The sequence below is a fragment of the Sus scrofa genome, chromosome 1, assembly GCF_000003025.6.
Source record: "Sus scrofa isolate TJ Tabasco breed Duroc chromosome 1, Sscrofa11.1, whole genome shotgun sequence".
NCBI lineage: Eukaryota > Metazoa > Chordata > Mammalia > Artiodactyla > Suidae > Sus > Sus scrofa.
This window is the reverse complement of record NC_010443.5, coordinates 212,486,320-212,514,307: the sequence shown is the minus strand read 5'-3', so window position 1 is coordinate 212,514,307 and position 27,988 is coordinate 212,486,320. Positions and strand designations below refer to the sequence as shown.

Here is a 27,988-nt window from a genome sequence, read left to right as displayed (position 1 = left end):
AAACTGAATCAAGAAGAAAGAGACCAACTGAACAGACCGATCACTAGAAATGAAATTGAAGAGGTCATAAAATCACTACCTACAAATAAAAGCCCAGGTCCAGATGGCTTCACAGGCGAATTCTACCAAACATATAAAGAGGAACTGGTGCCCATCCTCCTTAAACTCTTTCAAAAGGTTGAAGAAGAAGGAATACTCCCAAAGACATTCTATGATGCCAACATCACCCTCATTCCAAAACCAGACAGAGATACCACCAAAAAAGAAAACTATCGGCCAATATCATTGATGAATATAGATGCAAAAATTCTCAACAAAATCTTAGCCAACCGAATCCAACAACATATCAAAAAGATCATACACCATGACCAGGTAGGGTTCATCCCAGGTTCACAAGGATGGTTCAACATACGCAAATCAATCAACCTCATACACCATATTAACAAAAGAAAAGTCAAAAATCATATGATCATTTCAATAGATTCAGAAAAAGCATTTGACAAAGCCAAAAATCCATTCATGATCAAGACCCTTGCCAAAGTGGGTATAGAGGGAACATTCCTGAATATAATCAAAGCCATTGATGACAAACCCACAGCAAATATAATACTCAATGGGGAAAAACTGAAGGCCTTCTCACTCAAATCTGGAACAAGACAGGGATGCCCACTCTCACCACTGCTCTTCAACATAGTTTTGGAAGTCCTAGCCACAGCAATTAGACAAACAAGAAATAAAAGGTATCCATATAGGAAGAGAAGATAAAACTATCACTATATGCAGACGACATGATACTATAAATAGAAAACCCTAAGGACTCAACCCCAAAACTCCTTGAACTGATTAATAAATTCAGCAAAGTGGCAGGATATACGATTAACATTCAGAAGTCAGTCGCATTTCTGTATACCAGCAATGAAATATTAGAAAAGGCAAACAGAAATATGATACCTTTTAAAATTGCACCTCAAAAAATCAAATACCTTGGAATACACTTGACCAAGGAGGTAAAGGACTTACATGCGAGAACTATAAAGCTTTAATCAAAGAAATCAAAGAAGATGTAAAGAAATGGAAAGATATTCCATGTTCCTGGATTGGAAAAATCAATATTGTAAAAATGGCCATACTACCCAAAGCAATCTATAGATTCAATGCAATCCCTATCAAATTACCCATGACATTCTTCACAGAACTAGAACAAACAATCCAAACATTTATATGGAACAACAAAAGACCCAGAATCATCAAAGCAATCCTAAGAAACAAAAACCAAGCAGGAGGCATAACTTTCCCAGACCTCAAAAAATATTACAAAGCCAGTCATCAAAACAGTGTGGTACTGGTACCAAAACAGACAGACAGACCAATGGAACAGAATAGAGAACCCAGAAATAAACCCTGACACCTAGGGTCAATTAATTTTTGACAAGGGAGGCAAGAACATAAAATGGGAAAAAGAAAGTCTATTCAGCAAGCATTGCTGGGAAACCTGGACAGCTGCATGCAAAGCAATGAAACTAGAACACACCCTCACACCATGCACAAACATAAACTCCAAATGGCTGAAAGACTTAAATATACGACAGGACACCATCAAACTCCTAGAAGAAAACATAGGCAAAACACTCTCTGACATCAACATCATGAATATTTTCTCAGGTCAGTCTCCCAAAGCAATAGAAATTAGAGCAAAAATAAACCCATGGGACCTCATCAAACTGAAAAGCTTTTGCACAAAAAAGGAAACCCAAAAGAAAACAAAAAGACAATTTACAGAATGGGAGAAAATAGTTTCAAATGATGCAACCGACAAGGGCTTAATCTCTAGACTATACAAGCAACTTATACAACTCAACATCAAAAAAGCCAATCAACCAATGGAAAAATGGGCAAAAGACCTGAATAGATTGTTCTCCAAGGAAGATATACAGATGGCCAGCAAACACATGAAAAAATGCTCAACATCGCTGATTATAAGAGAAATGCAAATCAAAACTGCCATGAGATACCACCTCACACCAGTCAGAATGGCCATCATTCATAAGTCCACAAATAACAAGTGCTGGAGGGGGTGTGGAGAAAAGGGAACCCTCCTGCACTGTTGGTGGGAATGTAAACTGGTACAGCCACTATGGAGAACAGTTTGGAGATACCTTAGAAATCGGAGTTCCCGTCGTGGCGCAGTGGTTAACGAATCCTACTAGGAACCATGAGGTTGCGGGTTCGGTCCCTGCTCTTGCTCAGTGGGTTAACAATCCGGCGTTGCCGTGAGCTGTGGTGTAGGTTGCAGACGTGGCTCGGATCCTGCGTTGCTGTGGCTCTGGCATAGGCGGGTGGCTACAGCTCCGATTCGACCCCTAGCCTGGGAACCTCCATATGCCGCAGGAGCGGCCCAAGAAATAGCAAAAAAGACAAAAAAAAAAAAAAGATAGAAATCTATACATAGAACTTCCATATGACCCCACGATCCCACTCTTGGGCATCTATCCGGACAAAACTCTACTTAAAAGAGACACATGCACTCGTATATTCATTGCAGCACTATTCACAATAGCCAGGACATGGAAACAACCCAAATGTCCATCAACAGATGATTGGATTGGGAAGAGGTGGTATATATACACAATGGAATACTACTCAGCCATAAAAAAGGATGACATAGTGCCATTTGCAGCAACATGGATGGAACTAGAGAATCTCCTACTGAGTGAAATGAGTCAGAAAGACAAAGACAAATACCATATGATATCACTTATAACTGGAATCTAATATCCAGCACAAACGAACATCTCCTCAGAAAAGAAAATCATGGACTTGGAGAAAAGACTTGTGGCTGCCTGATGGGAGGGGGAGGGAGTGGGAGGGATCGGGAGCTTGGGCTTATCAGACACAACTTAGAATAGATTTACAAGGAGATCCTGCTGAATAGCATTGAGAACTTTGTCTAGATACTCATGTTGCAACGGAAGAAATGGTGGGGGAAAAAATGTAATTGTAATGTATACATGTAAGGATAACTTGATCCCCTTGCTGTACAGTGGGAAAATAAAATAAAATAAAACAATATGTGGATCAATTTCCTTGTTGTATACCAATACCACTTTTTATATTTCAACTGTGATGACTCAGGTTAAAAAGCATCAGTGTCAAGAGTAAGATGAACATAGGAAGATTTTTAGGTAAAATTACGTAAATTTAAGTCAAGTATGATAAGTTACCAAATGACAATACGTCCTTACCCCCCACTTACTCCTTATACACATGAGCACGAGTGCAAATACACATACATGCATAAACACACCAAGTCTTTATGTAACAATTACATAAGGCAGGGAAGAGTTTAGGTAGCACTTGTGAGGCAAGAGTTCTATACTCTACCTTGCCTATTCCCTAAGCTTCAGGGTTGTCTTTTTTGCAGTAGCAAATGCAATCTAATTAGGCCATATGCAATCACCCCATAGATGATAATTACCAGGAGGTTCTGCAGTCTGGTATTTCTCTTTATGGGTTCTCATATGAGCTTCATGGTATTGACACCCAGTAATGGTTAGTCTTCCAAAGCTGCTCAAACAAAATATCACAGACTAGATAGCTTAAAAAAAGAGAAGTTTATCCTCTCAATTCTGGAAGCTGGTGTCTCTTCCTGTCCTTATTATGCAAGTCACATTACCTGAAGCCCCCACCCTTATGACATCATTTACTCTTAGTTACCTCTTTAAAGGCCATATCTCCTATGGGATTTAGAGCTTTAGCATAAAAATTATAGGGAGACATAATTCAGTCCATAATAATGGTAATTCACCAATTTCAAAAACTATTGGTTGTCTCTGAAAACACAGTTATCACTAGTACAAATATCTATGAAATCCTATTAGCCATAAATACTCTTTGTAACCAAAGCTTTTCTAATTCTATAATGAAAACAAAGAATCTCTTAATAGTTTTCATTTCTTTCACTCATAGCAGTAACCTGTAACATGTATCACAGATTTATGAACTATCACTATAAAGCTTGATGGACAACAGACATAACAAACCCTATACTTCTCAAATTGCACTGAGTTTATTAATGTATTATGTATCGAACCTATTGTATCTCCTACTTTAAAAATAACACCTAATTATGGAAACATCCAGAAAAGTAGGAATTAAAGGGAACTTAATCAATCTACTTGACCAAAGCATCTGTGTAAAGCCTATAACTAGCATCACCTTTTTTTCTCTTTTTCATTGAAGTATAGTTGATTTAAAATATGTTATTTTTTTATTTTTAAATTGAAATATAGTTGATTAGATTCAGGTGTATAACATAAATGATTCAGTATTTAAATATATATGTATATCCCACATTTTTGAGGACCACATAAAGTGTACTAAGATTATAATATGAGAACATATACACAGAGGTTAGGGTAAAAGGAAAATACTGTTGGACAGGGAAAAATCTCAGAAAACACTGCATAGGAATGAAAAAAAAAATGAAATGAAGAACTAAGTAGAATCCATTAGAGCAAAGGAAGTCAATGGAGGATGAGATAATCATGATGCCTGATGCCAGGGGTAAGAATTAAATTTACAGTTCTCTGGCATGTAGCATATAGAGTGTTCATGCTGCAACAGAGCTTTAAAGCTCCAGAGCAGGGAAGCCTGGCGAAAACTACCATACCACCTGAAATGTCTCCTAAACTGAGGACAAGGAATCAATAGCTGATTCCAAACAGGAAGTGCCATACAAGGCAACAGAGGCTACTTCAACTGGGAGAGGGAAGGAGGAGTTGCTCTGAGTGAGTCTAAGACTAGTGCTGGGAAAGCAGTGGACTTTCCTTGTGGACTACAATTCCACTGTGGGCCTGGAAAAGCGCAGAAGTATAGTCACAGGGAACACTTTGTCCTGGAGTTTTATGCCATCCCCAGGGTGGTTGGTCTGTATTACTTCTCAGATGGCAGTCCAGGCAGGAAATGAAGTGTCAAAGCTGTGGGTGACAGAATGGGTTTTAAACATTTCATTTCCCCGGCAGTTTCTAAAACTGTAAACAATGCCTCCACTTGCTATTTAATATATCTTTGCTGTTAATATACTGTTTATATTTTTCTGTGTTGAGTCCTTAACAGGTAAATCAGTTATATCTAGGAGGGACAGATAAAGAAACTATGCCAACTTACATTAACCTATGAAACATTTTGGGGAAATGTATGCAGATATGCACTGATACAAATGCTAAATACAAATATAAAACTCTCTTGATAGAATAATCATTAGTGTCAAGATAAAAATAATTTTAAAAAATTCAGAGTTTTCTAGTCATTGAAACCAAAATATTATCACATGGAGAGCAGATGTAAGACGCATTCATTGCTTTAACTAAAACTATGGTATGACAAGTTGTTATGCAATTGATATGTTCATATGTTAACATTACACTCTATCAGTATTACTAAGGTTAATAACATTTGTCTTCACTTATTTCCTAAGATTAAAAAACAAATTCAAGAGTTCCTGCTGTGGCACAGTACATTAAGAACCCAACTGCAGGGGTGCAGTAGGTTGTAACTGTGGCTCGTATTCAATCCCTGACCCAGACTTCCATATGCCTTGGGTGTGGCCATTAGAAAGAAAGAAAGAAAGAAAGAAAGAAAGAAAGAAAATCCAAACTACAGAATACAAGTTTTCCTTTTTATTATGGAGGAGGGAGTGGGTGTAATGATTTTTTGACTGCTGATACATATATTTTGCTCATCAAAAAATAAATGAAGCGGCACATTTATACCTGAAATGGCATGTTTGTCAATTGCATGCTTAATGTGTATTTTTTCCACTCTCACATAATGTTGCTATGGATGAATAACATGCTGATGAATAGGATTTTAGGTTGAGTTGTTAATTTCAAAGATTTTTAATGCTTTTCCTACTAATTTAACTACCAAAATTGCTGGAGGCTGAGAATTAGTATTGGAAGGGTTTTTCAAATGCTTACCTATCTGTATAAATGCCAGTTTATGAAAAATGACAACAACTGGATAAAGCAGTGCTGTATCGAGTTAAATGAAGGTTAAAACCTCTCCACTTCAAATGCATTACCACTTAATATATTAAGTATATGGACTTAACATTAGGTACTACCTTAGACACCACCATAAAATGCTACATAAAGTCCAACGCAGTTTAATTGGTAAAAACATGTCCAAATGTAAAATCACTTTAATTTTTCATTTTGATACCGAGAGCCTCCATGTCTCTATGTGTTTATACATAAATGAACTAATTATGAAATTGTCTAAGTTAGAACATATAGAAATGTAAGCCTTTGGGGTATCATTATTTCTTAATTCTACATTATCAAGGGCATTCACTACTCACTAGATCTGATTCAACATCTGTCTTTGCCTGTATGTACAATTATCTTTTCTCCTAGCACAGTTGCTTTGTAATGTTTTTCTTAAGAAATATGTATATATGTATAATACACTGAAAAAAATATAGAAGATAGGATGATTTTGTTATTTTTGCCTATTAACCAGAGAAAAGTTTTAATGCCTTTGTGTCTTTTTTTTTTTTTTGTCTTTTTAGGACCACACCTGAGGTGCATGGAGGTTCCCAGGCTAGGGGTCGCATCGGAGCTACAGCAGCAGGCCTACACAACAGCCACAGCCCATGCCAGATCCAAGCCACGTCTGTGACTTGCACACAGCTAACGACAACGCTGGATCCTTAAACCACTGAGTGAGGCCAGGGATCAAACCTGCATCCTCATGGACACTAGTCAGATTCACTTCTGCTAAGCCATGATGGGAACTCCATGTGTCTTAATATATTATGGTGTCTGGAATCAGTGCATGTGTTCAAATCTTCACTCTGTTACTTTCTACTGTCTAGGCAATTTATCCAGTCTGTTTCTTTCTCAGATTGAATAATTTACCCACATTTACAGATCAATGTAATTCACAGATACATTACATTTATCTGTATATGTAGACGATAATGTCTTTCTCATAGAGTGATCAGGATTAAATGAGTTGTCATGTGTAAAATACTTAGAGCTTCTGGTATAGAATGTTACTGCTGATGGGAAATATATGTTATAGTTATCTATGAACCCATACATCTTCACAAATGTCAATATATTATGTGAACTTTTTTCACTTAATATAATGTGTTGGCATTTTTTAATTTCTTATCTCTTCATATAGATATCTGTGTGTGTTTAATCTTTTTAAGGAGCAACATAGTAACTTATAATGAATATTTGTCTACATGTATGTCTGCATAACTGTTCAAATGATTATTTTAGAAAGAATTCCTAGATGCAAATATACTTAGTTGAAAGATAGGTATTTTTTGAAGAATATTTTGAAATATGTGGATTCTTGCAACAGTTCAAAAATCTGACAATTTCTCACTTTTTCCTAGCACAAAGTATCACACTCTCATCTTCTACTTTAATAAGCTTAATATGCTTTGCTTAATTTTCCATTTCTTTAATTACCTGTGCTATTAGGTAACATCTAATGTGTTTGTTATTTAATTTGTCTTTTGTTCATCTTTAGATGTATTTCTATTTTTCTTAGCAATTTCTATAAGATCATTTTATAAAGAAACATTTTCAGACAATATTGGTTAAATTTATCAAATATATAATTATTTTTCAAGTTGTACTGTACAGCCATGAGACTTGACAATCTAGATAACACCTGGAAAGCTGAGAAAGTCTAATAGGCTTAATAGCTCCAGTAGTGATTTCAATGAATTTTATTTAATTCAACAAGGACTACACAGTAGGTTTATGTTGAACAGTTCTCATTCCTGCAGCAGTCATTTCCTTGGAAATGACTAACTATTGGTTTGGTTTTTCCTAGTTGGTTTCCATGTCATTGCTGCATACCTAGATTTGCCTACTGGCTAACTCCTTTCTATTGATATTACAATCATCCATTTCCTATCTTTGCTCATGTGTATTCTTTGCTTTACTGTTTGGTTCATATATATCAGCCCTATTTTCTCTTCCCACCAAGAACGTAGTTAAATAGCTTCAGCTACTATTATACTGGTCAAGAAAAGAATTCCAAGGCTGGTTAAACCACTGGTCAAATCAAACACTACATGGAGATAGTTCTTATAGTTGAATGCAAACTCTTTAGCATTAAAACATAGCCTCTATATTTGAGCCTGCCAAAATAAAAAGACCATTTCCAAATTTCCTTGTATCCAAATGTGTGTGAAAGTGGACATTTTCCACAAAGTTGAAAAAAAAAGACATTTTAAAATGCACATATACACAATTCTCAAGTCACAGTTAACTCCCACACTATAGCAAACTCCAAGCAGATTACTACGCAAGGAATCACACTGCTAAAATAAAATGCAACATAAAATTTGTGATAATTTAAATGAAATTAACACTCTGAAAAAAACCTTACATTTAGTTTGTTTCATAGTAATTTTCATTTCACCAGCAGAATCCAGAAGGTATTGCTTTTATAGTACTATTTAGTTACAAACTTTCATATTATTCAAAATGCCAAGTAACTGGGCTAATTAACACTGGGATATAGAAAGAAAAGAGCTGGACTTTGTTATTCTGTTTTTAACCAAAATTTCTAGTAATAAAACACAGTAATGTCAATAAACTAATCCATTTTTCAAGTTTTTCTATGGCATTATTGTTTAATAAAAACACATTTAACAAAATTAAAAAATGAAAATGACTGATTTTTTTTTTACTTGACATACAACAGATCACCTATTTCTTCTTGTCCATTTTTTGGAGCCAGCACATGCTGCCATAATTTACTAGACTTAAAAAAAGATCTTTATGTTCTTTTATGTATTTGTCAGACTAGAGAAATGAGAAAAAGCATATCAAAAATCTATACTCTGGCTGGTACATCTATATCTAAAAGGCAGAGGGGAAAAAAATTAAAAAACTACCACCCACAAATTCAGTAAATTTCCATCAAGTATATTTACAACTGCTGGTGAAAGCTGATAAATACAAAAGATTCTCTTATCTTTAAATTTAAATTTGAGCAGGTCAGTCCTTTTGAAAAACCTGCCAATTAAACTGAAAAGAATCAAGGCACCAAGTTAAAATATGCCAACTACAGTGTTTTGAGTAAGATATTTGTCCAAAATTCAGAGTCAACTCATTTATTATGAAGTAAAAATCTTCCTTGTCAAACATCGGCTTTGATTATGCTGTAAACTGTATTCTTTCTCTGGGGTTATCTTGAACTCTACTACATAAAATAATGTTCTTCTTGTCACATGAATTTAAGCTTGACATCACGCTAATGCTTCCCAATTGTAACATGCTTTGCCTTATCAATGTCTAGAAATAATTTCATAACAAAGTTTACTGAGAGAGACAGATAAATGATATTAAACATTCACACTAACCAGCAATGCTGGTCCCTAATGAGACTCTGCATCTCCCTCTGGTGGCAACAGGGAGATAATAAATATCATAATTCAGATGATTGAGGCAAGAAGCCAATAACACCAGGTGGAGGATAAAATCCTTCATAGATTTTCCCGACTTAAGGATTTTCTTTATGGAAATTGTTTAATGATGATGATTAAACAGTTAAATAATTAACACCACTTAAAATATGGCAATATTTTTAAAAATCTTGCTAATATTCTAACATAAAGCAAAGAGTATAAAAATGGTACAACTGGAGTCCCCTGACGGCATAGTAGTTAAGGACCTGGCATTATCACTGTTGTGGCTCAGGTTAGCTCCCTGGCCCGGGAACTTATTCATGCCATGGGCACAGACAAAATAAAAAAGTACAACTGATGTGCACTCTTAATTTCTTAAATATTGATACTTTCTTCTTTCCTTCCTCCTTTTATAAACGTAAAACAAGATGAACACATTGGATAACATTTAGACTTGCTGTGGAAATTAAAATTAAGAAGTTTTTTTCAGTGTGCGTCTTTTCCCATCTTGTAAGAGAACACAAGCACATGATGCATTACAAAATGTCTCTATTGTCAATAGGCGAAGTGACAATATAGCTCTAAAGAAAAATAATTCCAATAAGTTCTCATGGTAACAAACTCATATTTTCATAAAGAAATAACAGTTTCATCTGCATAGTGTTTGGTTGTTAATATGGTTAACTAAAGAGCAAAACTGAATTTCTTTAGAGATTTTTTTAGTCAAGATCCATACCGAGGAGTACCCTGGTGCTCTAGTGGTTAGGATTCTGTACTAGCACTGCCGTGGCCCAGGTTGAATTCTGCCCCTTTAAGTTTAAAGCAGTTAAATTTGTCCTCTTTAATGTGCTTCCATCAATATCTACTGAGCACCTAAGATGTGCTAGTATTACCAGCATCCTTGAAAATTTACTTTACCATCCATCCTGAGAATTTTTCTAAACTCTAGTTCCACCATGATACGTGGAGGCAATAATAGGGTTTTGGCAAAAGTATTCTTTCACTTAATGCTTATGTAAACTTCCACAAGTTTGTCTACTTCTCTGAGCCTAAGTGTTTTACTTACAAAATAGGACTAATCCTACACTTATCAGAGAATTTTTATGAATATTAAATGAGATAATATACATGAAAACATAGAGATATAGAGAAAAATGCTAACAATTAGATATGATTGTTTTCTTTTTGTCTCTCTTATGAATGTCTCAAAACTTGGCCATGCCTTGGACTCCATGAAAGATCTCCTCTAAGATGCTGAATCGCTCAAACCCTGCTTTAAAGGGATCAGTTAACTCAGGCATGCTCCTTTTCTCATGCCTGCAAGTCCTTATCTTCATTGTCACAGCCATCTTCCATGCTGAAATCCATCAGATAATTCTGATTTCACTTTTTCTCAGCTCTGTCTGAATTCCATGTCCAATCTTGCCAGAAATATATTTTTCCGTATTTTGGATTCCTTCACTCTTTTTTCCACCTAACTTTGCAATATCCCCCAACTTGAATAGAACACTTCTTCACCTTAGGCAGTTCTCCTGTTTATAAGGTAAAGAGCAAGGTGTAGGTATTTCTATGTCTAAATTCCTAGACGATTCCATCAGTTTTATCTCACTCTCAAATGTGTGTTATGTTACATTTAGAAGTTAGAAATTCAACCAAAGACACTATTAATGCTCTCAAGGCACTGACAATATATTATTATTCACCTTGGCTTTCCTAAAACTGATTTGCTTTGCCCTACATTCTTTATGTTTATAGAAACTTTGCCCTTTAGGAAAAATATCTGGAGCAGTTTATTCATCTCAAAAGACAGAATTCAAATAGGTCAAAATTACCATCAGCTGGAAACGGAATGTTGATGTTGGCAAAGTTTGCCATTGCCACTGCTGATACCCACCTCCACTGTTGAACCTATTCCAGCCTCTCTGCCCTGTTTTATTTTGTTTGGTTTGAAAATAATCACATTCTGTTCCCAGGCTAGGGGTTGAATTGGAGCTGCAGCTGCCGGCCTATGCCACAGCCACAGCAATGCCAGATCCCAGCCCACGGCAACACTGGATCCTTATTCCACTGAGCAGGGTCAGGGATCTTCATGGATATTAGTCTGGTTCCTTACGTCTGAGCGACATGGGGAACTCCACACTGGGTGTTTTTAACGACTTGGAATTACAACAATTGCCACCAGATGGCACTACGGGACTGGCTACTTAAAAGGTTAGAGGTGAGATTATCTGGTCAAAAGGTTAGCTTCCTAGTTGTGGCTTTGGAGAGGGCAGAGAGAAGTCTAATTTGGGTTCCTTCTTATTAAAATGTCATTCTAAAATAGCATAATTTTTTTCTAATCACTATTTGCAAGACATAGGATAAACAATTTTGATAGGGAACATAAAGCTTGAATACTCAGTTTACAATACTTTGATGTAGCTAACCTTAGTCTTGTCCATTCTGCTACCTTATCTCTTCCCTGTATTGATCTGCTGTTTTGCAAAAACCCAGGGCCTTGCAAGTGAACATCACGTGGGCCTGTTCCTTCCATGGATGCCCACTCTCCAAAAGCTGTTCACCATCAGGAACAAGTTAATTAGCTTCCTCAGAACTCCTAATTAACTCACCAGCCCTTTTTATATCTTTCCACTCCATATCCACCCTCTTCTGTGAGTGAGAATGTGTTCTCTCGCCTGTCACAGTCTCAGCTTCCTGCTGCTCCAGCTTATTTCAGTGATGCTATTAGGACCCAAAAAGCTAGAGTATAGAAATTTTTAAAAAGGAAACAGTGCCCCAGATCTGCATCAAAGTCTGTAAAGGATTTTCCTTTCAGTCAAAAAAAAAAAAAAAAAAAAAGCCCATCTATACATTTCCCTACTTATAATAAAGTCCCCCATTTGTTGTAAAATCAGTTTACACAGTTATTGCTCAAGATTACAACATCTACCTCCACTTACTAGTTCTGTTAAGTTTGGGAATGATGGACAAGAGTGGACCCTACAATCCACTTGCCTGGGTTGAAGCCTGGTTTTGCCACACTCCTTAGATGGGCTTCAACAGCTTGTTTAATTTCCTCAGGCCTCTGCCGCCACATTATAGAAGGATGTAACAGTACTATTTTAGGAAAGTTATGAGAACTAAGTAATCACATATAAGCCTTAGAGCCTGGCACAAAGATACTAGCAATCATCAAATGTTACCTGTGGCCATTCAATTATTTTCCATCACATAGAAGGCCTATCCCCGCTTTTTCCTGAGATGCAAAATACAGATGCAGAACAATACACACAGAATGTAATTATATCATTTTTAAAGGTGTGCCTTTGTATACATGTGCATCATGTACATCTTGTCTCTAAAAGGATGGCTTCATCTGGACAACATGTTTACCTCACAGTGTAGAACTGAGGGAATGAAGAACAATGTGGCAGGAAGATTTATTTTTCCTTCTTTTTGGGGATTTTTTTTTTTCAAATTATGCAGTTACTTTTAAAATTTTAAGCCAAGAATAAATTGAAGAGTACTTTTTAAAATCAAATTTTAAAATGATTTTAAAACTCTTAGTTGTTGCTAGTATGTCATCTGTACATCTCTCTGCCTGAAAGGGAATGAAGGTAAAAATAATCGTGAGTCATGCATGACCAGCACATCAATCTAGTCCAACGAATAAAAGCAGCATTGACTAGTATTACCAATTAGATGGAAGGGAATAGTCTAGCAATAATGGGGGACAGCAACATTAAGATCACCAAGACTAGGAAAATATGAGAAGCAATCCATTTTATATACCCTCTCTTGAAAATACATGTTTACTGGCAGCTAAACCTGATCTAGCCCCGTTTGATTCAGTAACCCCAATCAGTTCATTCTCATCTTCTTTGCTATTTTCTAGATATGGGATATTACTAGGACAATTCAATTCACTTTAGAATCTAGGTCACTTATAAATATTTGTAATATTTCCTTCTATATTCTAGCTTTGAAAGACATCATTTAAGAAAAAAATTAAGAAGAAAAATCTTATGGAATGATAAATCACAAGCAATAATGAATGTATTCTAGTTAAAATCAGTCAATCGATGGGGTTTCCACTTTGGTACAGTGGATTACAGATCCTGTGTTGCTGCAGTTGTGGTATAAGGTAAAGCTGTGGTTCAGATTTGATCCCAGGCCTGGAAACTCCTGATGCCATGGGAGCAGCAAAATAAAGCTAACTTTAAAAGTTAACTTTAAATTAAGAGATTGTATGTTTGATCAGCCAAACAGGGATAGTTTTGTTAGTGTGAACAACTAACTGTTGTAAATAAAAATAGTTTATTTTAGAATATTTATTATAGTGCTAGTTGGAAAAAAAAAAAAATCACTCTAAAAAATGGCGTCTCATATTGAAATGTTATTTCCAGGAATTCTTCTCTCAGCTTTTACAATTTCTTTAAGAGTTCTTGAAATTTTAGAGTAAACACAGATTAAAATGTTTTTTAATTTAAAATATAACTATATAGTTGATAAATATTACAAAGAAATCTAGGTATAGATCTGGCAAAGGTGTGGGATAGAGGAATATATATGGTGTTTAATGAAAACATACATCAGCATAGTTGCCTGGGGAGAAATTTGACAGATAAGAGATGCACAGACCTCGATCTTGAAATTCCATTTCTACATCTTGGAATTTATCCTGAACAAATAAAGGAACATATTAACAAAGGTGTTTGTACAAATTTTTTAGAATACTGTTTCTAATTTTTAAAAGTTATAGACAACAGAAATACCTAAATGAAATGCACTAGTGAAAAAATTTTCAATGAATCTATGCAATCAATTTTTATAAAAACATTAATAATTTTATATACTCTAATAGACATACGATTATGTTTAAAATATACTGTTATTGAAAAGAGCAGTTTACAAAACAGTATGGCAGCATATTCTGTGCTGAGATCATGGATTTCAATTAGCCTAGAATTTAAATCTTGGCTCTGCAACTAAATGATGGTCACAGGGGCTTGCACCAATTACTTAGCTTTTCTAAGCCTCATTTATCATCTATAAATTGGGAATTAATTAACAAATTCATGAATAACTTTAAGTGTATTTGTTTTAATATATTGCTAATTCACTAATATTAAATATATAGCCAAAGTTATATAGCCAAACGTTTCATTCCCAAATGTAGTTTATCTAACACATTTTTCCCACGAAGCAAATCTCAGTTATCCAGAACCTAGGAACACTAACACAACACAAAATTATGGGTTGTTTAAAAGATTCAAAGTACCATAAAAACCCATAAAAAAAGCAAATGTTTCAAGAAATGAAACAGTAGGTAGAGGGTGAAAAAGACACTTTATAATATGAAAGTGTGAACATTACCATGTTCCACCCTAGCTGGTAGCAGGGGAAGAAAGATAAATGTTTACTGTTATATGCAGGTCTGAATGATCGCAACCTTCCAGAGCACTGATTTGAGAGGATACCAATAAATTTTAGTGAGTAGGCAAATTCACAGGTAGGAAGACCAATTTTATAATGCACATCCAGATACATACACAGTTGACCTATCTCTATCAATTTTCCCATAACAGGATAGATGGTAACAGATTCTATTATGCTAAAAACCAAGTTTAACAGATGGTTTTAACTCGAGTCCATGTTTAAAGATAGAGCATGACAATAATCTTTAGGGTACACCTCCGCACATCATGGGAATCTTTTTTATATAAGGTCACACAGTGCTATTAGCTCTTGTACTTCATAAGGAATTTAAATCACTGTAGAAATGCAAATTTTGTTTTCTTCCCATTATCTCAAATGAAATAGGCTTTCTCCCAACCAAAAATACTGCTTGGATATTAACAGCATATCATTCTAGTGTAGAATTCCCATCATTCTTGGGTTGGCCAAAATGCTATTTCTCAAATGCCAATTACAAAGCTGTTCTAATAGTCGGCAGAGTGATATTTTAGGGAATGCCTGAAAAATGATAAGAGTAAAGACTATCCCAGACTTTGACATTAGTTTCGTAGTTTCCCTTGGACAAGCTTGTGTGTGTGTGTGTGTGTGTGTGTGTGTGTGTGTGTGTGTGTGTGTGTGTGTGTGTGTGTGTGTGTGTCTTTTTAGGGCTGCACCCGAGGCATGTGGAAGTTCCCAAGCTAGGCGTGCAATGGGAGCTGTAGCCGCCAGCCTATGCCAACGTGGGATCCGAGCTGTGTCTGGGACCTACACCTCAGCTCATGTCAACCCCAGATCCTTAACTCACTGATCAAGGCCAGGAATCAAACCCGTGTCTTCAAGGATGCTAGTAGGGTTCGTTAACTGCTGAGCCATGAAAGGAACTCCAGGAAAGCTTCTTAAACTTGCTGCACACATCTTGTTATTTCAAATAGGAATAGTTTCTACGTTACAAATAATGGCACACAGTTACAACACAATGACATCTTTTTGTTATCACAAATGATTCTAATCTTGATACTGAGAAGGTAGAATGTTTTCTGGTAGTCTTTTATTGATTCGCATGAAGCAACTGAAAATAGCTTTAAAAAATGGTTAATATACTTAAGTATTATCATCTGAATATGAATAAGCTTCTTGTCATTTGAGTTCTAGCTAATTTTTGTTCCTAATTTCTCAGCACTTTGCTCCTCACACTGATCTTAGTACCCTTTTCTTATTCTTCCATTCTACTTAATTTCACTTATTCCATTCTCTTGTGATCTCAGTCTTCAAAGTCCATTTCTCCTCCTTCTACATGACGTCAGGACTCTTATCATATTGACCTTCAGCAATCTTTTTAAGTCAAACTCACTGTACAGGTGATGTGGCCCAAGCTCCACCCGAATCTTCCTTAGAGCAGAAAAATCCCTAACCAGGGAAGAATGTAACATTGAACCTCTGTGCCATTGTGTGAATAAGTGTCTCAAACGGCCCTCTGTAAACCAGCTATAATGGAAAAAATAAAAATCATTTAAAATAAAATAAAAGAAAGATGTGCAATTACCCCATGTGAAGCAGAACAATCATTCAAATAAAGGACAATTACAAGAGCTTCCATTCTCTACAGGTCCAGTGATTCCTGAGACTTTTGTATCAGCACAAACGGGAAGTTCCTAACTGAATGTGGCCAATGAAAATGGAAATTACATACCCTGGTAACAATGACTTTATTACAGCAGAATGATCTGTATTTTATAAGTTGGGAGTTCTTATGAAACTTAAAGGGGAAAGACAGGGTATTTGGCTATTACTTTGGTCCAGGTGCCACCTGCAAGTAAGACAGTTGCATGACCTGGTGCTAATCTTTTCACCTGTCTGAGCCTCAGTCTTCCTTACTGCAGCATTTGTAAAGGTATCAATGCCTGTTTGCTTTCATGTCTTATTAGGATTGCCACCAGGATCCAATATATGATGAGATGAAGCACTTCACAGATTAGAATACTTCGTAAATGCAGTAATACTGTTATGTTCCTAACATCTGGACTCTTGTCTGTCTCTACCCTCACTGGGCCCTCTAAGTTCCCATCATCACCATCAAAAACCACCACCATCATGTTAACATGAGTCAAATTGAGCCCATAAGCAATGATGTGAACAATTTTCAAAAGCATTCTGAAATACATTTAAACTGTTTATATTTCAATTTTTGACAGAATTGTCTATTTTTGTCTGCTTCTTCTGCAATAGAACCTTTAAAAGGACACTGCGTAATCATAAGATGTTAGAAAAAAAAGTTTGTTTACCTCAGCTTTTTGTGATATGCTTAATTTGTATACAGCTTTGCAATAAGCTGGTTTGTCTTCTCGTCTACATAGGCTGTGCTATAGCCATATCAAGTTCAAAATTACTGCAAAAGAAGTAATTGATCCTCTATTTCAATATCCCTGCTGTTTCATGAGCTCTCTTACAATTCAGAAGAATCTATTTCTCACTGATGTTGAAAAACATAATAAGGTCACAGCAGGGAGTCTTTAGCTTCATTAAAGAACATTATTATAAAAATAAAATGATCGAGGGCAAATTGTTTTTGTCCTTGTGGTACTGTTTCTGCAGATTCACATTAATCTGAGCGTTTAAAGCCACAATAAATTTGTAATCTTCTCTTTATCATTCACTTCACCACGGTAGCCCCTAGCGATAGAAAAAGATGTCATTCGTTCATGTTCCAGGGGATTTCTTTCTCTTTTGAATAAAAAGGAATTAAGCTTCCCAAGAAATAAGGGCAGGCTATTGTCTATCAATAACAAAATTTATTTCTGCTTTTAAAATATCATGGAGAATGCTGGTATCCAGCAAATGTTAGATGCCAGCATTATTTAAAAAGTGACTGAGCAGAGAAATGAATTGAAATTTTGACCCACTCAGGCTTCCATCTATCATGGGAGCCTATAATAGGGGAACAACAGAAGGATTTAAGATAGAGAATCAGTGATTGCTCTATTAATCTAGTTTAACTGATACTAAAATCTGACAGAGCACATTATAAGCTGCAGGCAGTAAGGCTTATCAATTCATTACTACTTTCAAGGTTCTCCCTTGCTTTCTTTTTGCCTTCAGCTCCTGGCAAAGGACAGCCTTTTACAGTTCAATTTCTCAGTTTATTTTTGACTGCTTTTAATTATATTTGATGGCCTGCTTCTGCACCACTGAAGTTATTGGAGTTGCAAAGCACTTTGCTGTTATAATGATAGCTCCCTTGATGTCCGTTCATTATTAACTGCTTTTCAAAAGTGCTGCTCTCAACTCCCATTTTATAAATATTTAAATAATTGAATTTCTATAACAAATATCTGTGCACAGAAGATAGGGATTCTATTGCCTGTTTGAGAGGTTACAGGTAGTAAAGTAAATTTTTAGTAAAGTTTTATAATATTAATTGTAAATGTCTCATCATATCACCTGGCAGGAAATTCTCACCAATACTCAAGTCTAAAAATAGTCAATGACTTAAAGGTTTGACACTTTGCACATATGATTCTAAGATCAAGTTTAGCAAATAGAATGAACATTTTTCATAGAGATAAATAAAACCCTGAAATTAACCTGGTTCTCTTAAAAATTACCATTTTTACCACGAAGGAGTATGCTATAAGAAAACTGATTACACAAATACATTATTCCTTGCGTGGGGGGAGGGGGATTGACAGAGAAATGAGAAAAATACAGTTAAAACCCTTAATACTGTTTAAAAAACCTAACAATTTGACCATAGGCATTAGTTTCTTCCTAAAAGTCAGGCAAATGACACTAAAATAATTGTTTTAAGAAAAATCAACTTAGAAGAGAGATGACAACAGCAGCAAGGTTGATGGGGGCAGACACAGTTTTAACTCAGTATCTGTAACATCAATTTTCTCCATTTCACTATTGAGGAAAGAGATGCACCTAAACATGACATAACTTGCTGATCAAAAATTCCTTTGTTTTTCTTTTTACAGCTGCACCCTCGACCTACGGAAGTTCTGGGTCTGGGGTCCAATTGGAGCTGCAGCTACTGGCCTATGCCACGTGGCAACACCAAATCTGACCCACATTTGTGACTTATGCCCATAGCTTCTGGCAATACCAGATCCTTAACCCAATAAGTAAGGTCAGGGATAAAACCAGCATCCTCATGACACTATATAAGGTACTTAACCTGCCAAGCCACATTGAGAACCGCCCTCCAGCTTTTTTTTTTTGCTCATAAATATTAAGTGGTAAAGCTAAGATTCAAATCCAGGCAGTCTGGTTTCAGAGTCACATCCTTCAACACTGTGCTGTATTTCGAATTGTGAAGGGCAGGAGGCAGACAGGGAAATGTTGATCAATGTAGTAGAGCCAAGAAGGTACTGTCTTATATGCACAGACTGTGGGGTACATACCAGTCAGCTATTTACCCCCTGAAGCCAGCAGCAATCCAGTATGTGGAGGAACTGAATCCACTGAAAGGCAGGGGTGAGGTGAAGTTCAAAAAAAGAAAAAAAAAATCCTAAAATTGTAAAGTAGTTGCTCTCCCATCCCCTACAACTGGCAAGTGCTCCCCATTCCTCATTACCACCACCCCATCTAAAACCCATATATTCTAAGTTCTTTCTTTGGAGAAAATAAGCCCAGTACACTTTAAACTTTATACTGAACTATTATATCAATATGACATACTTAAGCAAGGAACCTGGAAACCCCTTTCCCAGCTTGGTTTCTTGAACAACAGCAGTTAAAGTACTCTGAAACCCCATTCTCACATGTAAACAGGAAAGAAAAGTTCAGTCGTTTGAGCAAAACTGCACTACAACTGCGACCTACAGCTAAGACCCACAAAAACCAAAAAAGACTGAGATAAAGGAGGGGCAACCTAAGAAATTTAAGTACACACACAGAAAAAAATTAATTATTGTCATCAGTATTGATTAAGAATAGGCTACATGGCTGTAACAAAAGCAGAACACTATAATAAATAAAAAACAAAACTGGAAATTAAAAGTTATTTTAAAAACAGAGGAAATATTTAGCAGGGAAGGAAAACAATACGTGCCATGACAATGAAAGAAAGCAGAGAGACAGTGTGTTTTTGTTACTGAGTGTACCTATATTGACTTTAGGTGTTCCTTATACTTTTTCCATAATTTTCCTGTATGTTTAATTTTGTTCCAAATCAAAATTTTTTGAAATCAATAAAAAGGTAGAAGATAAATTCAAGGAAATCTCCCAAAATAATAAAAGCAAGAGAAAAAAAAAGATGAATTTTTAGAACAGGAAGAGTAATCTGGAAGGTGCAATAGCAGACTGGTAATTTAAAGACAATTGATGAGATGAAACTATCAAAGAAATTACACATGAATTTTTAGCACCAAAGAAAACTCACTCCTCAAAATGAAATTATCCCTCTATCAAGGGACACCATCACGAATTTTAAAAATCTTAAGAATTCCCTACAAAGAGAAAAGAAAAACAAAAGTCACCTACAAATAAAAAGATATCAGAGCGGCATTAGAGTGATGCTTTCATAATCCTGAGGGAGGGAGGTCTCATCTTGGCTCAGTGGTAATGAACCCAACTGGTATCCATGAGGACGTGGGTTTAATCCCTGGCCTTGCTCAGTGGGCTAAAGATCTAGTGTTGCCCTGAGCTGTTGTATAGGTCGCAGATGCAGCTCGGATCCCACATTGCTGTGGCTGTGGTGTAGGTAGGCAGCTACAGCAGCTACATCTCTGATTTGACCCCTAGCCTGGGAATTTTCAAATGCCACAGGTGCAGCCTTAAAAAGACCAAAAAAAAAAAAAAAAAAAAAAAAAAAAAAAGAAAAGAAAAAATCTAAAAGCAGAGCATAATCATGAGGGAGAATCATTTTTATCCCAGATGCTTAAGCATATAGTACTCAAACATCAATTACCTGGAAGGGTGTAAGTAAGCCCTTTAAAGACAAGTGTATAGCAAAAAAATGCATACTTCTCACAACTTATTATTATTGCTTTATTTGGGAACGCCATAGCTGTGGCATTTGTAAGTTCCTAGGCTTGGGGTCCAATCGAAGCTGCATGCCAGCCTACACCACAGCCAGGGCAACTCAAGAGCCCAGCTGTGGTTGTGACCTACACTACAGCTCACAGCAATGCCAGATCCTTAACCCAACTGCCCGAAGGCCAGGGACTGAAACCGCATCCTCACGGATACCAGTTGGATTAGTTTCTCCTGTGCCACAACGGAACTCCCTCATAACTTATTTTTAGGAAGCTACTAAAAGTTGCGTTACACAAATGAAGAGGGAGGGATTCAATCTAGAAAGAGTAAGGAGTACAATTCAGGCACAAAAAATTCAGAGAAAAACAGAGAGGCAAAGTGAACAATCAGATTGTATTCTTCTAGCCTTCCATGATTCTGTTCTCATCAAACTCGAAATAATGGAAATCACAAATATTTTAATATTTTTGTGCATTTGACATTTGTAGTCATTAATGATCTTATAACCTTCAGGGAAAGAAAAAATCTCATGCTAATAAACTGTAAACCTGAAGCAATATTTATACAGTCATATAAAGTAAAACATTGAAATTTGAGGTCAACAACTTGATCGAACACATTAAGAAGGTGGTGGAAAATAAGTCCTGTGATCAATGCCTTTCTTAAATCCTCTATAACCATCTTAAGAGGAAACTTATGTATTATGTTTAGAATTAGTAAGTCAAGGTAATAATATAAATGCATTAAACTGAACCTAAGTAAGGTGATTACCAAACCAAGAAAATAGTTAACAGTCAAACCTTGTTCTTTCTGCTGAATATGACTATAGCATAGATATACATGGAGCAAAATGCTGTGGTTCTGTTGCGGTTAAAAGCCTCTTGATACTTTCTGATTATTAGATGATGAGTTGTTAATTCTGTTTGGAAAATTTTACGAAGAACAAGTCTTAGAGCTCCAAAACTGCTTCAACTCTTCCAGCAATAGTTGAAAGATGACTGACTGATGACTACACAGCGATGTCCCTGCTTGAGCTGTGTGGAATCTTTTAGAATCAAACTCACAAGTTTTGAAATCAAATTTCAGAACCATAGGGGAAACTATGGGAGAAAGGGATAAATTAGGAGGGTGGGAATAATATATATATGCCACAGTATATTTAAAAAAAAAAGATTACTAACAAGGACTTACTGTATGATACAAGGAACTATACTCAATATTCTGTAATAACCTATGTGGGGGAAAAAAATTAATGGATATCCGTATATGTATAATTGATTCACTTTGCTGTATACCTGAAACTAATACAACATTGCAAGTCAACTATACTCCAATAATTTATTTTTAAAAAGAAATATTATGCAGTTATGACATACTTTGAAAGGAAAACCATCTATCAAAAGAAATTTCAAAGGACCCAGAAGATGTTCTTGTTGCCTTCTTATTTCAAAGACAATTGCCTTAAAAATTAAGATTCACTCTGCATTTTGAAATCTTAAGTTTTGCTGCAGCACAAGGGTAAGAATATCATATGTGCTTCTAAGTTTTGTAAAATAATTTGTTTCCATTGTTAAAAATAATTGAAAATGAAGCACATTCTGTCCCTACTTTCAACTCCTACCCTGAGAAAATGCTATTTATCTCTCTATTAGCAACAGAATTTGACAGTTTCCACAGGTCCAATGTTTACCACAATGCCTCTGATTTTAGCAAACAGTATACACTAGTCTAAATTACAGAAGTTAACTGTTAGAGCAGATTGTAACAAGAAGAATTAGGTTATCACACATGTAAGATAAGGTCACAAATTTTACTGTGATCATCACATAATCACATATTCTATTAAAGAAAGGCAACAATTGCTCAAGTGATACCTAAAATGTGAGAAAATTCTTCTCATTAAGATTAAAGAACATTACCACACCAAATAGGAATTTCCATCTTCCCTTCTACAAGAAATAAATTGTGTACATTTAATATCCACTATTGTCAAGGAAATATATATATATATTTTATGTATATATTTCTGATTCAAACTTCAAGAAATCTTCAGTTGCTTTAATACAAGTCAAAACCTATGCATCTTCTGGGAAATAATCTGCTTTCAATGGCTCATTATCTTTGGTATCTAACACCAAGAATCATCTCACTATACACACTAGGTATCAGTATTATGATACAATATTTAATATTATCTGTGTATACAGTATATCTCTGTTCCTAGGGGGTAATCACTTTCAGGTAGAAATAGTTTATCAATTGCTATATTCTCCACATGTTTAGGGAAATTCAATGTGCATGGTAGATGCTTCAATTTTTTTTGAGTGATTTCAATTTTTAGTTATTGAGTATCAAGAGTCAGTGTCTTTTTTTTCCCAACTCTGGTCTATTTTCATATAACTTGCATTTTCTTGGGAAATTTGAATAAAGAATGGGGAATAAGCCTGGCTGAGTTTTGGTTTTCAATGATCTAATTCTACCAGATTTTCCTACAAATTATTTGAAACTCTAAGTGGTTTCAGTGTGATCAACAATGTAATATATTTTGATTGATCTTAGGCATGTATTCATGAATGACTAATGAATACTGATTCATACACACAAATTCTCCTCTAATAATTTCCAATATTTTATTATAGTTTGCAAAATATCATTATAATCCTTCAGCAAATGTAATTTCAACTGCTAAAAATTCAACATCACTACAGTTATTGGCAATATTAAATAATTCTTGTTGCTGTGTGATGTTAGCTGCAGCTTAAATTTCAAGTCATGCAGTGTTATTAATATTATATGGTTAGAAATAATTTCCAGATCAATGAATCAATGCTATCTTAATATTCTGTGTCTTTAATTTTCATAGCACATTTACTTTGTGAGTGGGTTTCATAAAAGGCAGTTGCTTGGTGTTGCCAAGCTCATTATCCTGGGATTTTATCCAGAGCTGAATTCCCTTTGTGATCACAGGGCAAAGAGAACACCTCCTAAACTCTTGAACTTTGCTGATTTGATGGGCAGGCCATATACATTAAAGTGAAAAGGAGTGCATTTTCTTGCAAACACATAAATGTACTTGACTGAAAAGAAAAGAGATGCTGCACAGGAACAACAACTACTTCTAGTCTCTTTCTTTAATGTGTGTAGGTTTGTTTGTGTGCTTTGCTAAATAAAAATAAATGTTATTTTTTTTTTCTTTTTAGGGACCACCTGCAGCATGTGGAAATTCCCAGGCCAGGGGTCCGAATCAGAGCCACAGCTGCCAGCCTACACCACAGCCACAGCAGCACTGGATCTGAGCTGCGTCTGCAAGCTACACCACAGCTCCCGGCAACACCAGATCCTTAATTCAATGAGTGAGGTCAGGGATCGAACCCACGTCCTCATGTATACTAGTCAGTTTCTTAAACTGCTGAGCCACAAGAGCAACTCCACATATACTATTTTTTAGTGTTGGTTGCAATCAATCAATGTTCACATCTGCAAAATTCTTGGACATTTATAAAAGGCTTCCAAAAACTTGCTATTAGTTGACTTCATTTCAGCCTCAGAGGCTTGAAAAGAATATTATGGTCTGGGCTCTGTAACTTGTTCATGCCGGGGTGAATATTTGAGCCCAGGTCAATTTATACTGTATCTGTCCTCACATAATTATGTTATTAAACATTGATAACTCTAAACTACCATTGTGTACATTTTTTTCCGCCACTCTTCTAGTTTCCACTTAATGTTTCCTCACACATTTATAGTGTGCATGTTGGGTGGGGAGTGTGTAGAAGATGAATTACCAAGAGTAAATTCATTGATAGTAAGTAATTTTACTTGCTTTTTCTATGTTGATAAAAAACAAAACTTGGCCCTTTATCCTGTATTTTAGGGAGAATTCAGGCTGATTCCAACAACCTGGGCAGCCCCTCTCGTACACTCTTTCCTATAAAGCAGGGCTTTGCTTTTGCAGATTTGATTACCGGGGAGGGTAAAAAGAAGGAAGCCCCATAAAGAGGAATCTGCATGCAAGAAGCAGAAACACAGCCCAGGTGAAGAGGATACATATGGTTCTTTAGGCAGATTGAGATAGTGGACAAGTAGAGGATGTATCCATATAAATTTACAGATTTGGGTATATTTACGCCATGGCTGTCAGGGTCATCATTCAAGCAGAATACTCAGCAAGAATGACAAGGGCAAACGACAGACTTGGAGATAGTTTACGTGGAAGGTAAATACAGAGCAGTTTGAAAAAGAATGCTACCAATATTCTTCACAAAGTTTTTTTTTTTTTAAGCTGTACATATGAGAAATAAGTATTTCTTCTACTTTTAGATACATGACAACTTGGCAATGTATCACTGATGTCAGAAAAGTTAAGAATTGAAGAAAATAACGAATGATATAACAAATATTTTCTTATGATATACAATGATTTAAGTTTTTTAAATTCAGTGATATTTACGAAGTGTATGATGAAAGATAGCATTTAATATATCATATGGATTATTATAAGCTTTAAACAAGTACTTTAATAAAAAAATTTATTCAATGTGTAGCATTTATGGTATAATTTTCTACAAAAGGAAAAGTAAAATACAGTGAGAATGATATGTGTATTTATTCATTTAAACAGTCTAATGTCATTATTATCAATACTAATGGAAGCATATTTTTATATATTTAACCTTCAAGGCCTTCCTCAAATTTCATCCCTTCCTTGGGGTTTTTACACACTTAATTAAATAGGAATCATTTCATTATCCGAAACTCTAATTTACATAAAAAAGCTACATATATATATCTTATTATAAACAAATAAATACAATAATACATGTACACACTCCATTATTTTTAACAAGATTTTACTTTAATTCTGTTTTGTAACCTGATTTTCAATCTGTGGAAAATATGTTGAAGATTTTTCATGACCATCTTCTGTAATACTTTTCTTATGAAAAAATGTGCGACAAGTTATTTTTCTGATTATCATAATATCATTGTGAAGACATCAGAAAGTGCTAAAATAAAAATAAAAATTATATCTCTTCTATATTTTCTTTATAAACACACAAATTTCTAAAGAATTTTTAATTTGCCTTTTCAATTTCAAAAATATACCTGTTCCTTCTTCCATGTCATAAATATGCTTCTACTATGTTTTAATAGTTCTATAGAATTTCACTTTAAAAAGATATATTTCATTTTTAGAAAATCTTTTAAATACTACAAATTAAGTATTTGAGCTGTTTATCATTTTCACTGCTATTACAAGACACTGAGAAATATTCTTTAAATATTTTCAGATAGTCATAATTATTTTCTTACATTAAGTCACTAGATATAGCATTGCTATATTATTAATATATTTAGTAAATAGACCAAATATTTATTGCATGTTTCTTTTAACCTTTATAGCACTTTCTCTAGGTGCCTGGATTAGCTTACCTTCTTTAGTTATCCTTGGAATTGTAGAAGGCAGATATGCCATATAAATTAAAGTAAGAGTGTATAGGTCTTATACAGATCTTTAAAAGCATAAAAATGATTTCTAAAAATTAAAATGTATAAAATATCTCAATTACCTAGATATATAGCCTATTACTCTATTCAACTCACAAAGGATTTATATTAAGGTCTCTAGACAATGCATACATTCTGGATAAATGGATTTATGAATGTACAGACTCCGGAAGGATTATAATTAGACTCTGTGCAACAAAAGGTATAGTTGACCCTTATTTTATCATCTATTGAAAACCATAAATCAAAGATTCTTTTGAATTATTAGATTATCTGTCAGCTTTAATTGCTTGACTCTGAAAGTGACAGAATTCAGGGTCTTCAAGGGTAACTTAGCCTTTAGGTGCCTGCCATTAAGGAGGGTTTGGAACAATCTGTCAGTTAAAAACACTTAATTCTGGGTTCCCACTTAGGTCACTTGCAGAAATAGCCTTCCCTCCTGACCCCCAAGTCCTATACAAAGGTCCTAGTTCATTCTACTTGTAATTCAGGAATTTTGACACTCAGTTCAACAGAAAATATCCTTAATTACTTATTCATTCTTCTCTCGATAACTTTGATAGATCATCTAGTGACTTTACAGCACTACAGAGTTTCACCATTATAATCTTTTAAAGAAATGCCATGGACCAGTATTTTGAAAGAACAAAAGGCTCTATGGAGTAACTTTATGAACTCTGTGGGTAGGAGTAGGGAAGATGCACATACTGGGTCTTGGCGAACTAAACTAACCTGGAGATGAAGTCCATCACTTCCTTCAATGCTGGTGCCAACATGCCGTCAACCAGACACCTTAGAGTAGAGTATCGCAGGCCAGGAACCGCTTGCTTTTTATTCCCACCTGGAACAAAATACATTGTCACTTGCTTTTTTCAAGTTCCTTCAAGCATAACAACATATTCATTATGTTATCTTTTCCTGTCACACTAGGCTCTCATTTATCAGATTGCTCAACACAGAGGAAAGAAATGTAAACTCTTCACCTCCATAATCCACACCTCAATGATTAAAATAGCACCTGTGTAAGTCACAGGGACCAGCCATATTTTATTTCCTATAAAATGTTCCTTGTAACAGATTATTTATGATTTCTGTGCAATTATTACTAACCATTGGGTTTAATTGATGTGTTAATTTAGGAAGTCATTTGCTATAGATTGTCCTTGGAGACTGTAAGTCAAAATGCAGTTTTATACCCCAGAAAGAGTTTTGGAATTTTTTTTCTCTACCACGAAAGGGAATCTCAGTAGGAAACAGAATTTAATAATGCAATTCCATTAGTTTTATGCCTTCCCTGTTTTATATTCTTCAACTTGAGAGATACTGATGAAGAACATTCATGTTGCCTCAAATGCACCAGAGTGGTGATGCATTGGAACACGAGATGAAAATAGATGTTTCAACTACTTGATAAAGTCACAGGCTTGGAAAAACCTCTGAACCAGGGTGCCTTTGTGAATGGCATGCGTTAGGGCCACAATGTGTTTCGCACTTCATGATTACGGTCACATGACCACTAGGGCTCTCGGCTTTGCTCCAGGCCAATGCATAATCAGGAGGTTTAAGCACATGTGCAAGAGAGGTAGCAGTAGACCTATCTTGCTGTGGTTTCTCTAGCCAGCC

At 35.4% G+C, this 27,988-nt stretch overlaps 1 protein-coding gene across 6 annotated transcripts in view; it reads right to left on the bottom strand.

The window, feature by feature from the left end:
• The window catches only part of PTPRD (protein tyrosine phosphatase, receptor type D), a 2,180,605-nt gene that overhangs the window by 1,498,706 nt on the left and 653,911 nt on the right, over positions 1-27,988 (bottom strand). For all 6 annotated transcript variants that reach the window (XM_021074366.1, XM_021074373.1, XM_021074310.1 and 3 more), the window contains one exon: positions 27,098-27,206. The gene's annotated coding sequence lies outside the window, so the exon portion shown is untranslated. The remainder of the gene's footprint in view (positions 1-27,097; positions 27,207-27,988) is intronic.